Source organism: Dromaius novaehollandiae, chromosome 14 (assembly GCF_036370855.1).
Source record: "Dromaius novaehollandiae isolate bDroNov1 chromosome 14, bDroNov1.hap1, whole genome shotgun sequence".
Classification (NCBI taxonomy): Eukaryota; Metazoa; Chordata; class Aves; order Casuariiformes; family Dromaiidae; genus Dromaius; species Dromaius novaehollandiae.
This window is the reverse complement of record NC_088111.1, coordinates 14,292,221-14,317,369: the sequence shown is the minus strand read 5'-3', so window position 1 is coordinate 14,317,369 and position 25,149 is coordinate 14,292,221. Positions and strand designations below refer to the sequence as shown.

General features: G+C 39.7%; 1 long non-coding RNA gene across 14 annotated transcripts in view; it reads left to right on the top strand.

The window, feature by feature from the left end:
• LOC112981110 (uncharacterized) overlaps nt 1–25,149 on the top strand; it is a 210,614-nt gene that overhangs the window by 143,026 nt on the left and 42,439 nt on the right. For 9 of the 14 annotated variants that reach the window (XR_010391639.1, XR_010391638.1, XR_010391635.1 and 6 more), the window contains 5 exons: nt 4,308–4,438; nt 4,712–4,796; nt 12,877–13,002; nt 15,218–15,400; nt 17,178–18,195. This is a non-coding gene — a long non-coding RNA (uncharacterized LOC112981110). The remainder of the gene's footprint in view (nt 1–4,307; nt 4,439–4,711; nt 4,797–12,876; nt 13,003–15,217; nt 15,401–17,177; nt 18,196–25,149) is intronic. The other 5 variants (XR_010391640.1, XR_010391634.1, XR_010391641.1 and 2 more) reach the window with 4 other exon arrangements.

Below are 25,149 nucleotides of genomic sequence, written 5' to 3'. Positions count from 1 at the left end.
AGATTAGTGATGACTGAAGTATCTTCAGTGGGGAGTCGTTTCCTGGATTGGATGTTACACTACTGTTGTGCTTATATCGAGGAGTTCCCATCGGAAGCTGTTATCAGAGGGAATGCAGAGGGCTGTGCCCTTGTCTTGCTTGTATCCTCCAAAACCCTGACAACTACATAGTTATTGTACTTTATGGGGAAACTTTGAAGTGAAAAACTCTAGTTTTCCTTTTTCACTTTTTCGTGCTACCACTGCAGTTTTACCTCACGTATAAATTATGCACCATTTGCTGTCTTCAAATTGTCTGTTGTTTGAATTTTATGCTTTCCAAATGTTTTTTCTTTCTGTTCTTGTTTAGGTCACTTTGTATGGTATGTGACTCTGACTGCTATTTATGGGGATTTGATTTATTGCCTTTTCCTCTCAAATCTATCCAGTCTATTTATATATTTTGTTTTTCTCTCTCTCGGAACCACATTTTCCATGCAAACCGATCTAACATGGTTTTGAAAGAAAGAAAGTCCTTCCTGAATAAGATCTGCCTCACATATAGTTATCAGTATCTTTTCAAAAGAGAAAACCAATTCAGCCAAGCTGATCTCTCTTATGTAATTTTCTCCTTTTTCTATTTCAAATAACCTTCGAAGACTATTTGTACCATTCTGGCTTCAAAATTATTTCTCCAAGTTCTAGAAGATATGTCACACAGCAATAGATCTACTCAATCTTGGTACAGCCGATTGCAAACAACGTAGATGGGAAAGACTTTCAGGACTGGTCACGCAGAGTGGAATTCAGCTGCCTACAGGAAGGTGCCTTGATGGGGCTCGTTGATAAAACCCAGCATCTGTTAGAAACCGAACCCCAGGTTACCACAGGTTGTCTGAAATGGCATTAAACACCTATGTTTAAGCAGCTGAATACCCTGGTTGTCTTCTGTCATTCTCACTCTCTGGACTAAACTACATAGCTAGACAGTCGAGCATGGCTCTTTTGTGCCCAAGAGAAAGGGTCGCCAATGCATTTCTTTTCTCTGTATTGGCGAAGCAGGCGTTTCCTCCCAGCAGAGGTGGCTGTGTCTGTAAGGATGTCCTGCTGCTTGGAGTCCATGCCCACAAATGGATAATAGAGTAAGAGCAACTTAGTGAACCTGCATGAAGATGTGGTATTGGAAAGTGCAGGGGTAAGATGGAATGATTCTTCTCACCCTACTCTATTCTGGACCTGCATGCACAAGCCATGAGTTGCGGTTTGAAGACAGAATCACCCATATCTTAAATGGATGCAATTGTGCTGATTCCAAGGGAGTTGTTTTCATTCAAAATAGACTTGAATTTCACTCAGAGGTAACACAATACTTTGGAAGTAAAACTAGTGGCTGTTATAAAAGCCTTTAAAAAAAAGCATCCTTTACACATGCACATACGTGTGCGTGCACACACACACACAATTTACATCTGCTTTAGAATCAACACTGAGCAGTTGCTTTTAGCAGCTATGTGGCTTAGAGTTCTTTGAGATCAGCTTTATACCACTCTAACTATATCAGCTTTAGAGAAGTTGCTCTTGATTTATGGTAAAAAAAGATGGGAATCAAGATGTAAGTATTTTGTTTTTTAAAAGAGCAGGAGAAACATGGCATTTTCTTGTAATATAACTTCCCCAAGACCTACAGTAAGTGCTCTGTCAGTCCTGCCTGCCTTGGTGTCGGCACTGGGGAGCAGCAGGATGCGATAGGAGGGGCGGGGGCCGAGGTGCAGCTGACCTGGATTTGGAGCTCTGCTGCCCAGGGCAAGGTGCTTCCATGCTCTCTGCCCCCATTTCTCCTCCTGTCCCGTGTTCAGGTGATAAACATCAAAAAAGGACTTGCTGTGTAAATGCAAAGTGCCAGCTCAGTGGGGCCTTGCCTGTGTTTGCAATTGGGGCTCTACTATAGTACAAAACACAGACTCAGTACAAACACTGCTGGTTTTATTGCTCTGGGAGTGATCGTTTTGAAGGCTCTCATCTCCTAAGTGCATGGAGGAGGAATGCATACAGACTGGAGACCCTGTCTCAGAGCATGGATTATACTCGATATCAGAGTTTTTTTCTGCCTGGCAAAATCATCTAAATCTCAGTGCTATGTTGTTCTGTGGGCAGTTGTTCATGTAGCAGTTTCATTATCTAGCAGCAGAAACAGCCTATTGAGCATAGAATTTGTTTCCAAGGGAATTGTTTCCTGGCCTCTAATCAAGTGGATGTTTTTTAGTGCTATAATATCAGATTATTCAGTGTTGTCATATGGGTACTCTACAATGGTTTTCTATTGTTAGAACATCAACATTTCATTAAGCTAAATGTTTATTATGCAGTTTCAATTATCTGAGCCTTGCTTCTGCAGACATTTCTAACACCTCTGTGTTAAAGCTAAATGTTTAATTTATATATTTACCTGCTTTATATGAAAGAGAGGAAAGCTCCTTGTTCTTGTAGCCAGGCAGTGGAGAACTGCCCCAAAGTGTGCTGGAAAGGTTACCATAAGCTATGTACAGTAAATCCCGCAGTAGAATTGCTGATTTACCTATCTCTGCATTTGAAGACATGGTTTGAAATTTAGGTTAAATTAATAGCAAACACAGCAACAACTTCAAAGAGTGATCTAGACAGATGACTCACAGAATACCTCTGGGCAACGCAACCTGCTTAACGCATAGAAAAAAGATCGAACAGGTTTTTTAATGATCTAAAAATTAGTGGCTGGGGTTAGACCAGTATTCAACACAATTACTACAGACTCTGAAGCAATTAGGAAAAAGGAAGCAGGCCACAAAGAGTCTTCACTTCCACGTGGATTTTTGTATTCATGCTTCAGTCTTGTTTCAGTGGGACAATACCTGTGTTTTAAGATAAATTATACCTAAATGCTAGGTCAGGGTAGGGATTAGTAGAGGAACGTGTGATTTTCTTTTTTATTTTCTTTTTTCTTTTAGGTGCCTTATCTTTCTTTACTAGTGAGAAGATGGGTGCCTGACAAGTAGAGAGAGTAGTTTAAAGTGATGGCCAATGCAATTGAGTGCTGGCAGGGTCCTCCTGCAGACAAGATGTTTGGGAAGCAGTTTAATGTGCAGGTCTCCCGCACGGCAAGGGAGAGTCTGCTGTAGATGTGGCTGTGTGGGCTGAGCGCCGGGCAGCTACGTGTCCCAGCTGGCTACTGTCTTTCTCGGTGGAATTTGTATCTTCTGGACGGGCAACTTTGTCTTGCTTGTTCCAAGACAATTAACAAGGAAGAGTCTGTGGCTTTGGGGGCTTGGGGAAGGAGGAAGAAACAGTCTGATAGCTATGGCAAGTTGGAGTGGAGCTTTATTCCTGTCCTAATACTGCCATGGGAAAGTTTAACACCTAGAGAGCATCCATATGAAAAATTCAGACTCCTTTTGTACCTCAAAGCAAACTGGCTTCATGGGAAGTAGGCAAACTCTCATTGTTACCCTTCATCAGTTACAAACCTTTTCAAGCTCTCTGCTTTTTCCTGGCTAGCTCTCAGATGCATATTTCCTCACACAAAGCAGATCCCTTTCCAAACATCACTCTTAAATAACCGTCCACACTAGCAATGTCTCTGTAAGTCTTGCTTGAACTGGTGTCCTGTGCAGCCAAAGTATCTGCACTGAGCCAGTGGTTTGGGGTGCAGCCTTGATTTTCATTGTTTTTTATATTTCGGGAGTGCGGGGATTCCAGGTGCTGTGCTGGGTGCCGTGCAGGTGAGCATCTATGTAGAATGTTTTGCAAAATATCATGCCAGTTTATACTGCTTTGAAATAATGCATGTAGCTAAAGTATTAAATAACCAATGGCTAACTCTGTAATAAAGTTTCAGATTATTTAGTTAATTTCCAAACAGATCAATATACATTAGGGCAGAGAGTGCAGCAGTGCTCAGAAATTTAGGCACATGGGTTCTACATTTTTTAATAGGATTGGCAATTCAAGTTGCTTCATTAGAATTAAAAATTTCAAACACTGGTTATGTATACAATGCATTGAATACCATGATTTTCATAGTCCCTCAATATAATAAACACTCTTTATGGTTATATTTTGCCTCAATTCCTATGCATCCATATGACTTCAACACTGCTTTCAACTGCCATAACTTTGTGCTCTATAAAGGTTTTTGTTCTGTAACCAGTAAACTTTCACAATAAGGAAGTTAAATCTCAAATAGGTCCTGAGAGCTCTATTAATCATATAAATGCCCTGATTTTTGTTACATATCTTCACAAATAGCTTTATGCATAAAGAATTGCCTGTTTTGTTTTGCATACTCCTCTCAGAGGAAAAACAGATCTCTGAGAAGCAGGGAGAATAACAGCCTGGAGAATGCAGCCGAGCTATGCCACTGGACTACGGAAGCAAGGCCATTGACAATCAAGAAAGCAGCAGCAGGAGATCAGCATATTCCCATGTAATTTACTACACTGCAGGCATTTTAATGGGTAGTTCAGCAGAAATAGAATAACCTGCTAAGCAAGCACACCACTGAAAATGCAAAACTGATTCTGAAGTCAAGTAGACGTTGTCATGTAAGCAGAAATCTGCCTCTTATCCCTGTATAGATTTCAAAATGAATAACAAAGATTTAAAAAAAAAGAGCAGGAAAGAATGTGATGGCAATATTGCTTTGATCTATGTCTTAAAGGGAGAATTGGCTGACACAAGGCCTTCGCTCTGTTCCCAGGTTGCTGAAAGGATGTTTGGATCAGTGAAGTGCATCTGTCATGCTATCTGCTGTCACCTCATGATCCTCCTTCATCTCCCACTAGGTAAGTAAGTCTTATCTAGCAGATGGTGCACAACTTGCAGAAGTAGTCTATCATATTAAAGAGAAGATGACCCACTCAGAGATGCTCCCTTTTGTGCTCGTCTTCCATACTTGTTTTTCTTGTCCTTGGCTATATACTATGGGAATACTTGGTGGAAAAAAGGATGTTTTCAGGTAGCTGCTATGAGTATTAAACATTGATTTGGGGAAATAATGGCCATTTCAGATTGCTAGTTAGTTAATTAGAACAGCTGTATAGGTTCTGTACGATGGGATACTTATTCAAATCTTAGACTTTGGTATCAATCAGTATTTATCAGCTATTATTTTCTTATTTAACAGGCAACATGGTACGGTCATTTTAGAAAAAGAATTGTTTTCTAGATAATGATGAAGGAGGTATATCAATTCTGGTATTATTACTGTTCCAGCACATTTCTAATGCCTACAAACTTAACTTTACCAGCAGCAGGCTAATGGCAAAAAGCCATCAGAACCCTCAGATTTTTCTGGGAGTTTATCTGGACTCGGAGAACAGAATTTTTGTACTGATGGAGTTCGCAGCTACTCAAGACCTCGATCATTAAAGTTTTATGTGCCATTGGACTCTAACCACATTTTCTAGAAGCAAATGTCTGACTCCACTTTTGCAGGTGTCCACCCCTTTAGTTTTTAAAGGATAAAATAACAGATGTTGAATTGTTATAAAATGATATTGTACTGAGATTTGGTGTTACTTGGCATCCTTTTTTGGACTAGTGGAGACAAATCTGAGGCTTTCAAAGGGAACGTCTGCATAAATAAGAAAAACAGTTTGCCAGAAAGGACAGCCGTACATAAGGACATAAAAATTGCAAAAGTTTTTTTCTGAAATGTGGGAAGATTTTCTTGGCTAACAAATTCCAGTTCCAATTCAAATGCCAACAGCCTGGAACAATATTAAGGGAAGATGGAATGGAATGAGTCAAAGTCAGATGTAGTGGTAGAGGTGGTTGTCATGTGAACCTGGTCCTGTGGTACCATGAACTCTTCTAATTTTATTCCTAGCTCATCAGAATAGTGTGATCTAATTTTTGGTTTTTAGAGGAGCCCGACAAAAAAGTCATACTGAAATCTAGTGAGTTGGCCTTGTTTTAATACTGTTAAATATTTCTGTTGTGTGTTTTGAAAGAGCAGGTTGATTTTGTGTATGTTCTAGTGATAAAGAATGATTTTATATTTTAGCAGGAATTACAGAGTATTTTGAGCAACCACTAAGGTTAAATATTTTTAATTTCGTAGAAGACAATATGCTTCATTGAAGCATATGGCTGACAAATGTGAAGTTTATGCCAAATAAGAAATTTGGAGAGGCTCATAAAAGAATTACGAGAATCATTTGGAATCTGGAAGATATATCTCATAGTAAGAGGGTGAGGAATTGTGTTTGACCTGAATCAGTCTGTTTGGTTTATTCAGAAGAAGGCAAGAAGTTACTCGATTGTTGTCTACAAGGACCCTCGTGGGGATGCAGTTTCTGACAGCAGAAGGTTCTTTAATCAAGCAGAAAAAAGGCATAATGCAAGCGGTTGGAATCTAAAGCTAGACAAATTCAGACTAGGAAAAAAACATACATTTTGCAGCAAGGACAGTTTAGTTGCTGGAGCAGTTTACCTTAGGAAAGGGTCAAATCTATAATGACTGAAGGCTGAATAGATGCATTTTAAATGATGCATTACAGCTCAGTCAGAAATTATGTGATTGAGGTAGAAATTGTTGGTATGATATTGTGTACCATGTGTTACACAGGCAGCCAGACTGTGTGTTCCTTAAGGTCCTCCTAGCCTTGAAGTAGATAGAAGAGGCCCTCATTTCGTAAAGATCGTAACAAGTTGATAGAGTAGACACTGAAGGAGACCACTATTCTGAATCCATTTAAAGGACTGATGTGTTTGCTTGCTGCACATAAGAAAGAAGGGGTGAAGGGGAAATCCCTGTTTCTCTGTGTTGGCATGAAGCATGTGTGTGGCAAACTTGATTTTGTGCTTGAGAACCTGAGGATAGCTTTGGATTAGATGAGGGACAAGCTGGAAAGTCTGCAGAGGCAAGAAGGAAACACAGAACTGGGCAGACCCGGGGGAAGCTCATCTTTTTGACCTATTTTTATATTTCAAGTTACATTTTAATTGGAATTCTGCTCTCTGGTCGTGCTAGGTTTTGGATGGCTTGTCTTCCAGGATATGCTACAAATACTGTGATGCTGGATTCTCACTCAGTAGGAGAAGAAACATTTGGGAGCTTCATAGCATCAACCTAAAAATGTTTAAAAGACACTTGTCATTCTATTTTACAGCCCTCTGCGGGCAAAGCATTTTGTCTGGTTCACTGATTGGAAAGAGTCTTCATTCTTGCTAACTCAGCTTCTTCTATTGTTTAAGTATAAGTCACAATCTGGTGGGAAATGAAACTGTTGTTTTTACGTTATAGTTCCTTGTCTTTGAGTATAACTGCGATTATGTTTTGTGATTATAACAACTACTCCAAATGTATTATAAGAAGGCAGGAGGGAAGGAAAAACCTGCTGCATTGCAGTCCAGAGCCTATTCCCAATTCTTAATATAATTTACTTACAATGAATTCTGCAAATTATTCATAAAACAGCAGCAAGCCTCATTTAACAACACGACAGGGCTGCATGTAATTAGAACTATTTTAAAGTGTTTTTTTCCCCTATAGATCAATTGTTCCTGCTATAAATGTTGCTAAAACAACACATACAGTTTTTCACTATAAAGTGGAATACAACCATCTGAAGTAAATATCTGGCTCTTAGTCTGGGAGTACCTGATGAATGCTCTAGGGTATTCAGTCTCCAGTGACCTGCTCTGAATATGGACTACCTGTTTCTTCTCAAGACTTAGTAAATGTATATAACTCCGCAGAGACACATGTGGAGCCATATGCTGCCCAAAGTTATTCTCAAAACTGGGGAGAACCACTGTAGGTCACCCATTTCATCATTCAGAAATAAAAGAGGGTCAACAGTACCAAACTTCTATTAACACATTCCAGGATGGTGTCTACATTGTAATTTCACTGTTAGCCCACGTCTTGTGATATGCTTTATTGAGACACAGAGCAGGAAAATGAGAGACAATGGCCATAATTTGAAAAAGGGAAAGTTCTGACTTAATATGGGGGTAGGAGGGGGGAAGGCACTATTTGAATAATTAACAGTGAAACAAGTTGTGTAAGAGAAGGTGTGAGATCTTTGTACTTGGAAGTTTTCAAGACCCACCTGGACAAAGCCCTGAGCCAGCGTGTCTGATCTCCTCGCTGATGGTTCTGGATTCTGTGAATGAAGGTGTTAACTAATGGATGGACAGAATTCTGCAGAAAACAGATCTGGGCAGCTTCAGGGCTGATGTTTCACTCTATAGAGACAGTCTTCAATGCCACATAAATCTCTAAATTATTGTCTGCCTCAATGCTTCCCAGGCCTTTTTCCCTCACTTCCTTTCTGCTTTTAATTTTCCTTTCCCAGTTTTTGTCTTAATATCTTGTCTGTCTGTCATGGATGGGCCTCTCTTCTCTGACAGTAAAGACGTCTTCATTTCTGTCTTCTCTATGTCTCAGATTAAGAGTGCTCTGGACAGCTACCAGTGTCATGCCTATTGCTGCCTATTAATGTCAAATTGCCAGAGCAGCTGTCCAGATGCCCTTGCTATTCACATAGCTCTTCCCTTTCTTTTCTCTTTAAATACTGAAGGTTTTGAACAAATCTCAAAAGAGATTCTCTCCTAGAGATGGACTCAAACTGTAAACTGTAAAATGAGATTTCAAACAGCCCCAAGTCTTAGCTTTATCTTAGCTTAGTGTGAAGGTGGGGGAATTTATAAAATCACATCTCACTAAATTTCAAGCCATACCAGAGTGAGGCAATGCTGAGGGAGGGTGAGGGAAGAAATGGTAGAGAGGAGAAGCTGCAACTTCACAGCATTTCCATTGCAGAGTTTAATGTGAAATGCTAAAAAAATCCCTAGTATTCCTATCCCTAATGTTTAAAAGCTTAATTCAAAACTCACTAAAGTCAAGGGAGATCTTTCTACTGACTTTAGCGGGGTTTAGATCAAGCTGTGAATGTTTAACAAATGGTTATTATGTTCCATTTAGGTAATTATCTCCTTCTTTCTTCCTTTTCACATTACTCAAGTTCGCTTTGCCCACGGCATTATTTTGTATGTTATTTGCCTTTTATCTCTTCTGTTTCTATGCCAGTGGCCTAACTTTAAATGGGAGCTGGATTAGCTATATAATTATGTTTTCTGATTCTGTATAGAACATTAATTCGTGTTTACAAATCACAAAGCCTGTGTATGTGCATTTAATGCCACAGAGACTTAGGAGGCCAGTCCTTTGTAAGAGGAATTATAGGTTAGAAGTGTGGGACTTTCCTGAACTTTTTGTGCCCTATTCAGCATCTCCTTTCTCAGCCTCCACTTTTTCAAGCCTTTGCGAATGTTAACTACTCAGATATATTTTTTTTCATGATACTGAGAGCAAGGCTAGTGTAAGAGATGAAAGGAGTGTGTCTAAGAATAAGCATGGTAGATGCTTAGAGCCATATCTTCAGGTAAGCTTAAATCAGTGGTGTTCCATTAACTTCTGTAGGATGTGGTGATTTATGTCTCCAGGTGGCCAGGTCAAGTCAGTCTCCAAAATGGAAAGGACAATTTATAAAAAGCTGTGTGGGATGAGACTACCAAGGGACAAGCCCCTCCTGCCTTCTTGCTGCACAACTTCTGCACAAATGTGCTGTTCCAATAGACATTTTAAATAACACCTGGACTATACATGACTCCATTTCTGTCCTTGAGATTCTGTAAAGAATCAGCCACATGATTTAAAAAAAAAAAAAAAAAAGCATTTTCTGCTACAGTTTTGTGATAACTGAAGCATATTTGATGAAAGGGAGAGAAAAAAAAAGAGGCTTGTCTTTAGCAGCATGAATGTTTACTGTTCGTTAAGTCCTTAGAGTAATGTCTGAAGGTTGAAGAAGTCCCCAGTGTTTCGTTTGGATCTCAACAGGTGATTCTGAGACCTGTTTGGAACCTTATTAGTTTTCTAGGGACTAATAAGTAGTACAATGAGCCATTTATAGGGATCAGATTCTGTCCTGCTCATCATCATTCGGTATCAGCTCAAACCTCAGTTCAGCACTCTATCCTCGTAGAGCAAGTCATGACACTTAAACACATTTTAACTGTAATGGGCTATTGCTTCTGCCTATGTTTAAGTGCTTTGATGAAATGGTGCAGATGGAAGGAGAAGGAGAATGGAAGGTAGGAAATTAGATCATGGGCAGAAAGAGGCAAGCAGATAAACAGAGATGTTGTTTGGAGAAAAAGGCAGCAATTAGACCTTGCTATATAGAGCAGATTTATTAACTGGGAAACATTTTTAAAAATTCCAAGGAGGGAGAAGCTTTAACCAGGCTGTTGTTTTCCAGGGCAGTGATCTTTACAAGAGAGCTCCCCAAAGTCATTTCCCGTAAACAGTAATGTCCACCGGAGTGAGAAAATCGTTATTTTCTCTCCAGCTGAGATGTCTAATTTTAGGATTTGAAGAACTTTGCAAGAAATTTTCAGGAAGGACCATGTATCCTTAAAAAAGAAAAAAAAATAGCCATTTGAAAGTATGTTTTCAACATACACTGAGGGGAGAATTAAACCTGTCCAAAAGTTCTAGAACTATTTTAGAGATAGGGAGTGAAAGCAAAAATTCACAGAATAGGTGAATTGGCCTGCAGGAGACTTTGGCTCACACCAAGATCCTTGACTTGGGTTTTAAAGCACTCATGACAGATGGTTACCCTAAATACAGGCATAGATTCTGGCCTAATGAATATTTAAAAAGGGACAGCTTAAGAAGAGTGATTGAGGTCAGAGTTAGGGAAGTTGCATGAGATTCTTGCTAATTTTGGAGTGGATAAATCTTGTTTCCTTTCCTCTTATTGTGATCGGAAAAATCTATTCTGGACCATATTCTGGACCGTTCTTGCACAAAAAATACAGTAAAAATTATCTCCATTTCTGTAGAGAGCCCCATTCTAGTGGAAAAAAATGCAAAACAAATTCCCAAGTAAATTTTCTCCCTACCCATCTATATGCATAGGTAGTACCTTACTGCATAGTCCACCAACAGACATGCAATAGCACAAAGGTTTGGGAAGGAAACTCAGAAAAAAAATCCACATTTATTTTTCTTTACAGCCCTGGTGTTCAGTTATGTAAAACATTCAGGTGTTGTCTTTTTCAATAGATGTTCTTTCAAGCTGTTGAAAAGGAAGCTGTGAGACAGCACATGCTAACAAAGAAATACCTGACAATTTCCTATATTCATAAGGAAATTCATCTGATTTTGGTAAACAAGCCTTTCTCTTCCTCATAATCTGCCAAGATTAGGATTTTGTAATCTGTGTATAGTAACCATTACTGCAGGAATCCAGCCGGCCTTTAAAGAGAGATTTTGACTCATAATTTCATCTCACCTGTGATATCGTATGAGCATAGGAAGGCAAAGAGGCAAGGCATGCCTTCCTCTTCTCGTGAGGCTGCTCCGCTGTTATATTAGATAAGCAGAACCAGGGCTTCCTCCCCGAATGTCTGCGCCCCCACTTCTAGCCCAAGCAGAGCCTGTCCTTCCCTTTTTGTGCACCGTGATCTTCTGAAGAATGTTCTTAAGGTGAGAAATATTCGAGGGCTAAGTTAGAAGGCTGTCAGTAGGAGCGGTAAGGTGAATGGGAATCCTAGTGCAGTTGGTATAAAATGATGCTAATACTTTTCTCCTGGTGTTTGTTGATAGGCAAAAACTCTGTTCAGAGATACATACTGATTTTTTTCAGCATCGTCTTGTCAACAGAGCGCTGAGATAGTTTTCTGTCCATGTCTGTCATCTGTAAAGTGTCTTAAATGACTCATCTCACATCTCTGTTACTCAGTGTCCTTACCTCTAAAATAAGATTAAATGTACTGATTTCCTTTGTGAAAGAGTAGTTAAGAGCTAGCAGTGGCAAGTGCTATGTAAGACTCACGTATTTATGTTACCACTGAGAGAGGAGGAGATGGCAGATGCAGAAGAAAGTCAGAGTATAGCCAGGGAGCCTGGGATACAGAGCTGTCCTGATGAGGCAGGCCAGCGGCCCACCGCAGCACGGTATGAGGATGAGACACCCGCTGGAGCCATTCTAAACCTTCCTTCCAATGGAAGAAGGTGTCTGCATTTCCTTAGTTCTCGGGGAAACAAAGGTACAATTTCCAAGTCTGTAAGCCTCTGACATACAGCTGTGCCCTAAACATGCATAAAAAGACTGATAATCGGTTGTCCTATTAAGAATGAGCCATACGTGTTAGAGTGATCAAAACCCACTCCTTACAAAGAGAGAAGATGCTGATGCTGCATTAAGACTGACAGTGTCCTCCTGCACCTGCGTGACGAGGAAGGAGGAGGGAATGAGAGGCTGTGAAGTATTGGAGGGAAAGGGGCAGCATATGGTGTCTGCTGTTACCCCCCTGCCCCCTCATGGGTGGTACCACTCCCATGGATGTTCCAGATCAGCATTTAAGAAAGCTTCCAACCATCTGTTTCTGTAGATCCTGCTCAGTAAAGCACGAAAGCATAGTTTCGTTGCAGAAAAATGCATGTAAATACGTGTTGGTGATGTTAATTTACAGTTGTTCTTATCTGCTTTGAGGAAGAGGTCTGCTGAGTTTTAAGTAAGCACAAAGACCTGTTTGGTGGTAGCTGGGAGGTGGTCTCAATAACTTGGGTGAGCCTCTTTGCCAATTCACTGCCAGTCATGGCTGAGATTCTTGTTATACAACATATTTCCCAGAGACACAATTTATTACGCGGAGTTGCTAAGACAAAATGATAGCCCATAAGGAGAAAGGAAGTTTAATTATGCTTTCAGCTAGGCTGCTGTTTTGGCAAGTTTCTTTTTAATTTCTTTTCTTTAACTCTTTTCATTATAACTCAAAGCTCTTTGCTCTTTGGGACCATAGTCAGACACTTAACATCTTATAAACATCATATTTCTACAGTTTAATACTTGCAGGCTCAGAAATCCCTGGCAGGCCAAAATCTTCGGGGCGCCATTAGAGTGTGAAGCGTAGAACTGAAAAAATGAGATGGATGCTCGAATGAGGACAGCCCCAGCTGACCTTAAGGTACTTTTTCCTAAGTGTTCTGTTTTTTCAGCATCCATTGCAGATGCTCTCCCTCCTCTTACTTTCCCCTGATTTTCTTCAAGAATAAGTAGTCCTCGGAGATAGGCAAGGTGCTTCTGACCCCATTCTATACTTTCAGCTCAGTCCCTCCCTGCACATTGTGCAGAGTGTTACAGACCAGTGCAGACCTGTTGTAATGTTAATAAAATATGCAGTGCAGTAGATTGTCCTTGCCTGCCTGAAGGAGAATGGGAGAGGAATGAGATGATGAAAAGAGTTTACTTGTCTGATATGCCCCACTTCAAGCCCTCCTGTGATGGGACATGACTTTCTGTGGTGGGTGACTTCAGAGCTCCTAAAGACAGACCTGAAGGCGAGTTGCTATGCGGCACTGACTGCAGGCTCCTAGGCCGGCGGTAGGGATGCTCCGCTGCGCTGAGTCTGTGCTGTGCCCGCTTCATTTTGCACTCGCAGGTAACAAATCACTTAGAGGAAGGAAAAGACAGAATTGTGGCTCCCTTTCTGCTCTGCATTCACCTGGAGAATTTATTGGGCCCTGAAAGGCATTTTGGCTACAGTGCTTGAAAGGTGACATTAGAAATGACATTTCCCTGAGTCTGGGAAGGGATAACGTCTCTACTTCGGCTATAGCTGAAGGATAACTGGGAGGTAAGTCAGCCAGAAATTGTGCCCCAGATTGCTGCATTGGGATATTCATAGCGGCTTCTTTGTCAGCCTTGTCTTCACTACAGCATAGATGGTGAACTGTGCACTGTAGGATGGCGAGAAAAAATACATTAGGCTGGTGGCCATAATGCACACAGGAACATAGGACACTGTAATCAATCTTTAAAAGCAGGCTTTTTTCTCTAAGTTCTGGGAATTTTCTAGAGGTATTTGTGCTAAGTATTCGGGAGTTTTTGTTGATTTTGCTTTTGTTTCTCAAAAGGAACCTTACAACTGCTACAGCTTTCCTTGCTAACAATGCATTCTGGTGGTAAATAAATAAATAAACCCAGGTATTTTATCTTAAAGTGTTGACTTTTCAATTGCGAGTCAACCTATGGCAATAGGTATTCATGACCAGTATAACTTTTGTATATGGCCTCAGTCCAGCAAAGCACTTAAGCACCTGCTTAATTTCAATTTTGAACTAAATGGGGCAGCGAATCACATGCTCAAGTCTCAAATTAGGTTAAAATTAAAATTAACCATGTGTGTCTCTGCTTTGCTGGATGAGGGTTGTGTACACTGCATCTAGTGCTTGCCAGCATTTCCATTACTGAGAAATATTCATTCTTCTTGCTTTTTATCATCTATTGTTTAATTGTTCTTGAATAGTTTTTCTTTGCTTCCATATATAGATGGGTCTTATTTCTGTGACAACCTATGATATCAATTTGGCACACTCTGACTGATATCAGGATAGAATCCTGAGATGATTGCCTGGTCAGATTTTTTCTTTTTTGTGTGTTTGTGACGCCTTTGGCTTATTCCCCGTCACAGATACATGAGAATTAAAAGGCAATTTGAAACAACCAGTGCTGCCTCTTCTGATCTAAGAATTTTAAAATTATATTTGCCATATTGGAAATACCCTAGAGAAAGGAATGAAAGGAATGAATTGTGGTGGTTTGCATGGTACTCTGGTTAGAAGCAAGAAAAATCAGAATTAATTTCCGTCAGTTCTATATTCAACATCTTTGGAAAGATGGAGATAAGGTGATCTCATTCTTAGATCTTACATTGTAAATCACTCTGCTGGAGAATATCGAAATGATCTCTTGTCCATTTTATTAATACAGTACAAAACTCCTTGATATGTACCAGAATAATGAGATAATGGGCAGAAAGAGATGAAGGGAACATATGTAAGTGGCTGACTGGAGTCTAGTTGACTGCTTTTATTCTATTTTAAAATGTTATTTTGCGCACAGAGGGCAATGTTCTCAGCTGCTTGTAATTGGCCTAGATCTTTGGGCCTATAGATATCTGAGGGATTGGATGTGCATGGATTCTGGCAGCACTTGGAAAACAGCAAGGCAAAATAAGTTGTGTCAGAAAAAAGATAGGGACACCTATGGTTGATATTCTTCAGCTGTTAGTTTTCATTTCCTCCTCCATTTTGCTGTGTATTAAACTCAATAAAGAGCTTTTTATCTCTCTTAATCTCTCAGTTTCCTTTTTTCTTCCTCTCTGACATGATGTGCTGCAGGCTCACCATGGAGCTCATACTCAGCCTCTCTATCTCAGGAACGTGGAAGGTCGCCGTTTCCTCACCGTTCCCACTGCTTTCTGACTCCCCACAAACCAGCAGGGACCGAGAATCTTTCCATGGCTGATTCAGGCTGACATGTGGCTGTGGCCCAAACTGAAGCAGCGCATTCGTCCAGTGAAGGTAGGAGGTAACTGGAAAGCACTGTGCTGAGCTTAATGTCCTGAGCGGCGATAAATGTTTCCTTTTTAGCAAAAGGGGGGGGGGGGGGAGATCCCTCCTTCTGCTATCAGAATCACCTTTTGCAGTGCAATTATCATAGTTAAATTTGTTTTCTACATTCATTTTCTGAGTCTAATTCTTACCTGGTGGTGCTCCTAGAGAAGGGGCTAGCCTTTTGCTTGATAAGGAAAGATTTGTGCTCCAGGACCTGCACTTGAAACTTGCTACCAGATATTGTAGATGATGCTAATTAATGCTTTTTAGAGCTTTTAAAATTCCATTTCTATCTTTTTCTTAGTGGAATTTTTGTTTAAATTTGGGAAATGTATAATATTCCTTGAGTCAGTTGAGAAATCATTAATTTCCATTCTTGTTGGCTGGAGTCATTTCCTATGTTTGCTTAATGGCAAGGTTTTAAAAAATCTAACATCATGAATTTGTTTTAATAGGAGGAGATCCTACTGTTTCATTTTGTATCCGTTCATTTGCTGTCTATTTCCCTTCGTATTTAAACGCTCCACTTCAGCTAAATTGACATTACTTAAGCAATAGGTAAGGGGTGCTTACAAGAAAGTTTAATTTATGGATGATTCTGAAGAGTCATCTGTACTATGTGAGTTGAACTCATAGCGGGGAATCCAATCTCTACATTATCCAGTGTGTTAATTGTTTGTCTACCTTAGGTGCACAGAATTTTTGGTAAATGGTAGTCATTACCCTGATGAAGTTTAGGCATTGTAAATATGCAAAGAAAGAGATTTTTTAAATGCCCACATTGGATTTGTAAAGACTTGTACGAGCTTAATGGAGCTTCTGTTAATTTAGAAGTCCAAGGGAATTGAGGACTACAAGCAAATGTCTTCTAATCCTGAGTGAACCATCCTTGGCTGGTTTTTAGTATAGAGAAACACTACTGGCACCCACCTGATCCAGCAAAGAATTTGTGATCAGGGATAATCTCTGTGCTCTTCTGGGCAACACAGACAGGAAAAGGACAAGCCTAAGGACAGAGTGGGTTTGTTTTAACTTGATTACTCTTGCTGTCTGTACTGTTGTTGGACTGATGTGGTACACGATGGAACCTGAGGTGGTTGAGAAAGAAATAAATTAATATCTTTTCTTATACATAACATTCAATTGTTTTACTAGTGTAAAGCAAGTCTAAATTAGTAAAGCTCATACCAGCATGTGCTACTATATATGAAGGCCCCAGAAGTGAGAGCTTTCCTTCTGTAGGTCACTAGCTTCGAAAGATCCCACCTATGTTCATAGCAAGCAGAAATGTTAATTGGTGGGCCAAGAAAGGAATTTTTTAATTTGCTTAAGAGAGTCCCTCTTAGAGCAGAGCTTAATGACACTGGCAGAGTTTCTATTTGTGCTTTTCTTTTCACGCTTGATGAGAAATAAGAACATGGAGGCTGGGATTTTTTAAAGTGCTCAGGACATCTCACTTAAGAAAAATGCAAGGTGGTCTTTACTACTCCAGCCAGCAGCAGGGTTCAGAGCTGAGCAGCAGGAATTGTTTTAAATATTCCCAGACTCCTACACAAATGTCTGAGGGCTCATTCTTATATTACTTATGTGTATGTACTATTACATGTAGATGACTCCTTCCCCTTCTGTGCTCTCCCAGTCTTTACTTTGTCTTTCTCAGTTTTTCCTCCTTCATTGAAACATCTCTTGCCCTCTTTTTCATTTGGTTCTTTTGATACTGTGTTCATTGTCTGCCCCCTGCCAGTTCCCTGCCGCTACCATGATCCTCTGCAACTCCAGCATGCTCTGGCTCTTTGGTGTTCGGGAGGAGAAGGGATGTCTCCACATACCCTCAGATCCACACCTTCATCACCTGTTGCTCACTCAGATTCATCTGCGTCACATCCAAGATCTTGTGCATCTTAACTTTTTCCAGGCTGTGTGTGAGCCACTCTGAAGTAGTTTATACAGTGACAGAGAGAGATTTTTCCCTATGAAAAGACTTTTTATGACGTGACCCAGGACAGAGCTGTGGGTAACAAGTAAGAAAAATCAGCGAAGCCAACCAAATGGAGTAATCTGCAGGCTGTACTTGCATCTACACAGACTTGTTCTTCCCACCCTACCCAAGTAAATAGTCTTTCTTTAACCTTCTGTAAGAAAAAAAGAATCAAATAATGGACAAGATAAGAAATCATAAAGGAAAAAGTCTTTGGTGAAAATTATGTCATGGAAGTTTAAAAAGGTGTTTTGTCTTTGGAAGCTAATTCCAGTTCAACCTAGAGCAGCGATTCAGGGATTGTTTTTGTAATATAAGTGAAAGTGAATGGGAGTCCTGGGAATTCTCAAATTATGATTGCCTGCAAATCAGATGTCAGATTTTTGATGTTTTCAGAGAGCTGGGGTCATATACTTTGTGATGACATAGGGCAAAGCTTCAATTCCTGGTCATCTAGACTGTACAGACACACACAAGGTTATGCAGTTTAAGGAACTCTGGTATCAGAAGAATGCCATGGATCTGCCATGGGCCTCCCTTTCACAGACACTCTGGAGACTGATTAGGAAATGTAGGCACACACATGCACTGTCAGAGTAATGCTCAGGAATGGAAAGTGTTGTCCTGAGATGCCTAATACCAGTTCTGGGTCTCACTGTGGACATTGCATCCAGACCGCATCAAATTAAGCTCAACTATTTCCGCTGCTCAGCAGATTTCACCAAAGTACATGGAAGAATGGCTACAAAGACTACTCCCCAGAGAAAGGGGCATGAGTTCTGAGGTAAGGAGAAATGACATCAGTGTGTGTGACATGAACTTAAATTATAAATTTAGAACAAAACCACATTTAGTATCTCCTCAACAGCACTGCTGGGATTTCAGCTGTTCTCTACTCTGATGATCACCTCTAACACTAGGCAATGACTTTGCCAGTAGTTTGCAGAAACTTGATGCATGTGAGTTCGTTGGTAATAGTCCTCCAGAAGAAAAGGGCGTAGTTTATGTAGAAACTCTGATGTGGTTGACTGTGCTGACAAGAAATTGATGAAAATAGGTCAGCCCCACAAGTGTAACATGGAAGAGCCACAAAGCTCAGTCATTAAGAGATCCATTATGATTTTAGCCTCTGGATAATTACTGAAAAATCAGGGCTTGAAAGAATTTAGGCAGGACTATTGGAATAACAGCCTAGCTTTGGAAATTTGTTTGATGATGATGATCTTCAGTCTAAATAAAAGTCATTTTTTACTTATTTTTTACATTTTTACAAGTCATTGTTTACTTATGGAATATGGAATAATAGGATTGATGGGACCTGGGGAGGTCTCTAATCCTCCTCCCTGCCCAAAGCAAGCCAAATTTCAATGTTAGTTTGGGAATCTCAGGGCCTTGTCCAGCTGAGTTTTGAGTGTCTCTAAGAATGGAGTTTTTACAGGCTCTCTTGGCAGCCTGTTACAGTGCTTAAACACCCTCAGTGTGAAAAAATGTTTTCCTTATAGCCAGTTGGAATTTCCCTTGTTGCAGCTTGTGACTATTGCCTCTCCTTTCTTTGTGCATCTTTTAGAAGAGTCTGGTTTCATCTCCTTTATCATCCCCCTTTTAGGTAGATGAATGAAATAATAAGATCCCTTCAGAAGACTTCTCTTTTTCCAGACTGAATGAACACAGTCCCCTTGCCCTCTCTCAGGGCAAGTGCTGTGCTCCAGCCCTCTGACCATCTTGATGGCCTTCTGCTGGCCTCCACCGATTGGAGGTCTTGAAAAATGACACATGGCATAGAGAGCGGAGATGGACTTTTGGTTTGAAGTCACTTCTGAAAGGTGAAAGTTGCTGTGGCCAAATACATCCCACCTTACTCTAGCTTGCACCTACTTGGGGCTATTTCTCTGTACTCATTAAGAGAGGCACCTCCAAAGAGTGACTCAGATTCCTGGTGAGATACGTACTATGTTCTCCTTTATTTTTATTACAAAAATTAAACAAAGGAAACTCAGGAATACTTACCAGAAACACTGCACCGCAGATTAAACTGTGCTGGCTCTGTTCACTTGGACAGTCCCACAGTCTGGGAGCATAAGCCTGTGAGTCCAGTGTAACTAAACGCATACACCAGATATCCCCATATCACACCAAACATGATGTGTGCCAAAACTTTGTATCAGAGTGGAGACTCCACAAAAGATTTTTAGCATCTAAAAGTTTCTGGCTTGTTGGTTTCAGTCTGCTTCTCTTTGTTCCAATTATGTATCAAAAGAAAAAGGAGATGGTTTCTCTTAACTATTTCTCATCTTTTTTTAGTGTATTGATTGCATTACACGTGCTTAAAAAAATCAATATTCCATTAGGTAGCAGAGGAATAGCACTATAACAAAAACCAGCATGGCTGCTGCCAAAATGGAAAGCTCAGTGTCCAAAGAAAAAAGTTTTTCAAAAGCAGAATGAAAATCTTTTAGGTAACTGAACAAATGAGTGTATTTCTGCAGACCTACTGTCAGGTTGTAGCTGTTGCTGTCAAGAACACTTTTTTTACCCAGCAGCCCCAAATCTTCAGTAAGTCAAGAAATTATCTGATAAATATATTAAAAGAAACAATTTAGCAATATTGGTACCAAGCAGGAATGCAACAGAAGAACCATAAAATGATGTTGTTTAACTTCACTGATACAGAGCGCGTGGAAATACACAGGAATGGGAGGTATCATCTCACCTAAAGTTGGTTTTGTCCTGCAGCCTGTGTTTCTCTACCGTGAGGCTGTTTAGGTGAGTCCAACCAGCATGGTTAGGTCTTCTCAGCAGATGTTTTGAAGGTTTTTGGATGGTGTATGTCAAGTTCATCTTCTTTCATTTTCTTAATCTTATTTTTGCAATGAACAGGAACCTGTATGATCATATAACAAGGCATTGTAATTATGATGAATACTGTTGTAATTATAAACCTTTATATTATATCATGAAGAAATGCATTTTTTTGGAATTAGTACATTTTTAATTGTTAGAAAGGGAGTTATTTTTGTTTGTAGGTTAGAATCAAAACGATCTGCTAGCTAGTGGGAGGTACATACCTATTGATTTACAGAGTTTCACACATTTAGCAAAGAATGTAGTGTGACATTCCTGGAAATTTTCATTAATATTTCATACCCTCAGTAGATGCCTAATTCCTCTCTGTACAGATGCTAGGCAACAAATGCATGGAGCACTTAAGAAATTTTAATATCCAGACTCTCTTTCTCTGGTGTCAAAAAAAAAAAAAAAAAAAAAAAAGGAAAAAAGAAAAAAGAAAAAAGAAAAAGGGATGCCAACAAATTTCAGAACTGACCCTAATGACAAGGAATAAGTGGTGGTAAGTTTGACACTTGGTGCACAAGAAGTTGCTGCACTTGTCTAAATGCTTGAATGGGACATAGTAGGACTGAATTCCTGCGAGTCCCTTCCATCAGGTGCAAGTTTCAATCTTAAATCACACCGGCAATCTATCTGCCTTGATGTAACCCAGAATTCTTCTAGATAATTGTTTTTAGGAATTTGTTTTTGTGAATATCTATAGAATTTAATAACTAACTCATCTTACAATTTATTACTGAATAGATGAGAATAAATTCCTTTAGAAATAATGCTGACATTTCACTCAGTTTAAATTTAAAAAAACTACTCTTCTTTTAGAAAAGAGTGTATTATGTACTCACAGACCTTCCTTTTTATCACATGTGGGGAATGTTCTGGATGAAAAGACCCCTCGCACAGTGTACTGTACTTTTTATCATATATGTGAGAAAACATAGATATAGCTTTTGACTCTAATTTTGGCTTTTCTCCTCAAATAATATCGAGGGGAGTACGCAGCTAAATCTCTGCACATTTAATGTCATGAAACCCTTTATATTGCTTGAGGGAAAAAATGGAAAAGCAGAAAATTGTTACTCAAGGACACAGCATTTGAAATGGCCATAAGCCAACAGAGTAGAAGAGACAGTAAAGCCTGGAGAGCAGTGATTAAAAGTAAATGTAGTGATGCTGAGCAGAGTTGTCATTTTCAGTGACATTCAACAGTTTCAGTTGAACCTGAATAGAAAACTTTTGCCAAAATAATTATTTTGTTAATATTTCTAGAAAAAGACCACAGCTAAGAGGACACTGGTGTGGGTTGCTTAGTCTGAGGTTCAAGTCTCTATTCTGATTGTTTTGGGGGGTTGTTTTGATGCTTTTTTAGTGGGGGAAAGGCATTATGATCCGCCTACTTAATAAAGCATGTTAAATTTACAGATGAGGTGAATACGAACTCTAACTATAGAGGAGGAATTTCCATATACTTTTATATATTCTCCTCTTCTACTCATCACTGATAAAACTTTACCCTTTTCCTTCTGTGGCATGAGACAATTTCCTGTAGTTCTGAACTGCTGTCTTATGGTATCAGTTCATGAACGCGGAGGGCGCTGGGCAACCCTGACTGATGATGAGATGATATGGAGGGAGGATGGGATTAGTACTATTTGCAGGATTCAGGAAAGTAATGAATGCCTTGGCTGGTGCCATTTTGGGAAGGGAATAGCTCCATCTTTGGTTATTTATCAGTGAACAAATAGACAATAACACATAATTGGAGGCAGTGGTAGTAATGTGCGAGACTTAATTTTGGAGAAGAGCAGAAGGGGAGAACAGTGTTCCAACAATTTGTTCAAGGAAATACAGACATCTAGCAAACTGACGGCCTTTCTGCAGGAGACAAACATTAACAAAGAGACAGAGATGGCATTTGAATCAACACTGACTCATTGAAGCCGTTCCAAAGTGATGGCAAGCTTTCACAAACCTCTGAGGTGAGGGATTTTCCTCAGCAGTTAGTTTGTTTTTCCTGACAAACCAGTCCATTTGGTCTTGCCGTAGTAGGTATTTTGCAGAGGTGTTATTTGGAGTGATGAGATTAGCATGCCTGCTGACAACACAAGCACAGCAACAGATGTCTTCCAAAGAGGCAAGACAGTATCTGGGCCAGAGTGGCAATTGTTGGTGACAGAATTTTCTCTCTGCTTGTGGTCCTTTGGCAGAAAAGCCTGGTTTCTTGCCAAGTTCATCACTGAAAACCCTCCAAATATATTTTTTTTCCCCCAAGAAACTGGGTATCACTTCAAATCTCATTAACTTTTGGGCTTTGCTACTCTTGCCTTTTGATAAAGAGGAAAAGAAACCAAGTTCAAAAAGCTAAAACCAATGGCGTATAAAGATGCGTCAAAAAAAAAAAGCAGTTCTTTTAGGAATTTCACTCATTTTAAAGTCAAAGCATAAAGCAGGCTCTTTTCTCTTGCATCTCTTATCATCTGCCAGATGTTAGTAATAGTGAAAAAAGAGAGATCATGTCAGCTTTGCTTGTTCTGTAGACAAGCTAGATTATAAACCCTCCATTTTTTTGCAGAATGGAGCTATTCTCCATTCTGTTATTCTCTCCTGCCCTGGCATAAATCTAGGATTATACTAGTTCAGTATAGTGCAGTGATTATACTAGTTCAGATCACTCAGTTCAGTGACTCCAGGCTCACGCTTGCATCACTAGAGCAAAGCTTGGCATCTGTGTTCTCCTGATTACTCTCCTGCCTGTTCTACATGCAGGTGAGAAACTGGAGACCTCTGGTTTGGCATCTCAGCTCGTATTTTTGTGTAGGATTGAAGTATCATTTGGATTGTGAGTGAACTTCTCCTACTCATGAGAGTAGATAAAATAAGAAGAAATCTCAATTTTTGAAGCCAATATTGAAGTCAACATTGAAGCCAATAGCAACTTCCTCTGTTATTCAGGACTTAAATGTTATTGGCATGTTTGTTTGCTTGCAGTCCCTGTGACAGTCATGATCCAGGGCAATGCCTGTGGGAATCCTCTAAGAGTTTTTCTTCTAATTAATCGCAGAATATATATGCTAAATTATTGACAGAAATTACGAATACTATGCCCTTTAAAGGCACAAATTATTTAAAAGGCTTCTAATTCTTTAATCTCACTTCAGTTTCCTAAAGTGCCCTTTCAGAGACCTCTTATCTGTCTCCCTGTTGGAGGCCTCTAACTTGCCTATGTTTTTTTGCATCCCCTGGAGTTGTGGCTGCATATGAGGAAGTGTGTCTTTGCGTTTGCTACACAGAATGATCAGAGAGGAAAAAGCAGAAATAGATACATGGAGAATAGAGATAGTAGCTTTTTAAGGTCTATGTGTCCTAAGAGCCTGAGTGCTTTTCCTGATTTTCAAAATAGGAGTTGGGCATCTGAAATTAGATCATGTCAATATGAATAGGTGTAGATAGACATGAAATTCTCTGTGCATACTTTTGAGCTGGCTGAACATGAGCCAGCTCTGGTCCAGAAGCGACTCCTCTGCCTTGTCATGGCACGGTGCCCGCATTGCTGTGCTCTGTCTCTTGCAGCACTCTGCAGTAATTGCCCAGGACCATGAGCTGCCTTCAGTAAATTCAGGGAAAAAAATGTGCACGTAACTGGTTACTGTGGTATAAATGACTTTCTTCAAGCTCATGTTCCAGCTGACCTTACGGGAACTTCTGTGAGCACCAGTTAGGCTGCAGTGAGAGCAGAAGGCCATCATATGTGGAAGTGAGGAATGTGGTGACCTCCAGAGAGCAGCCTGAGGGACTGATCCCAAGCCTGTTGAACATGACACTTGCATAGGAAAAGGATCTTATCATGGAACATAGATGTGGGAGGTCAACCCTTAATGAAAAGAAATACACACAAACCTATCTGTACAGAGCATGTATAAATGTTTACTTGCAAATGAAGATTTAACCCAGGGGGCTTAAAGATGCAAAGTTACCTGAAAAAGGTATTGCAGGAACTTTTTTTTCTCTAAAGGTAATATTTATGTGTAAAAATTGCACAGCTAGAATCCAGAGTTAAGATATGTATGGGCATTTTTTTCTAAGCACCTGGCAAAGTATTTCCAGAAGGGGCTATAATTAATGATATTTAATGTCCACCTAAGGACACTTTTTCTGGCTACATTATCATTAAAGTAATTCTTCTCAGTGTTCCACTGCTTAGAAATAAAACAGCAGTTAAGAAAGAATTAGCTATCATTGTAGAAAATTAAAAAAGCCCAATTAAAATTATTCCTCTGGGCTATAAATCAATAGAAATCAATTCTTGCATTGTTTGAAAGCCAGTGATTCTCCCCATTAATGAAGCGAGCATAATTCTGACCCTTTGAGGCCGATGAGCAATGGTTTGGATTCCATTGGAGCAAAATAAATCCCAAGAGTAACCTTTTGAAACCAGAGACTTTGTTCCTGTATAAAACTTGGCCAATCCTCTGTAACCATTAAAAGACATTTATTATAGTAGTCCGACCTTGCCAAGGCTTTAGGTTTTCTTCTACCTTGTGTTAAAAACATATGCCACCAAAAATCGAACTGCACAACTTCAAATAAAGTCTGAGTAGAAACTATGCACTTCTCTAGGACAAAAACGCTCCTTAATTTTATAAACCTTTGGTCCTAAAAATAGGTTTTGTGTGGCTGATAGATGCCAGAGTTTCCTTAGCATTTTGAAAGGCTGACATTTTACATCATGTATTCTTCCCTTGTTAAAGAAATAAAATGGTATTTTGATTTAAATATAAAACTAGTTTATTAGGAGATGGAACCTGCATAACCACAGGATGGAAAATAGCCCCCACAGGAGCTGGGAAGTTGCTAATGTTGTTGAATTAATATAATTGTTAATGTACAGTCTGTC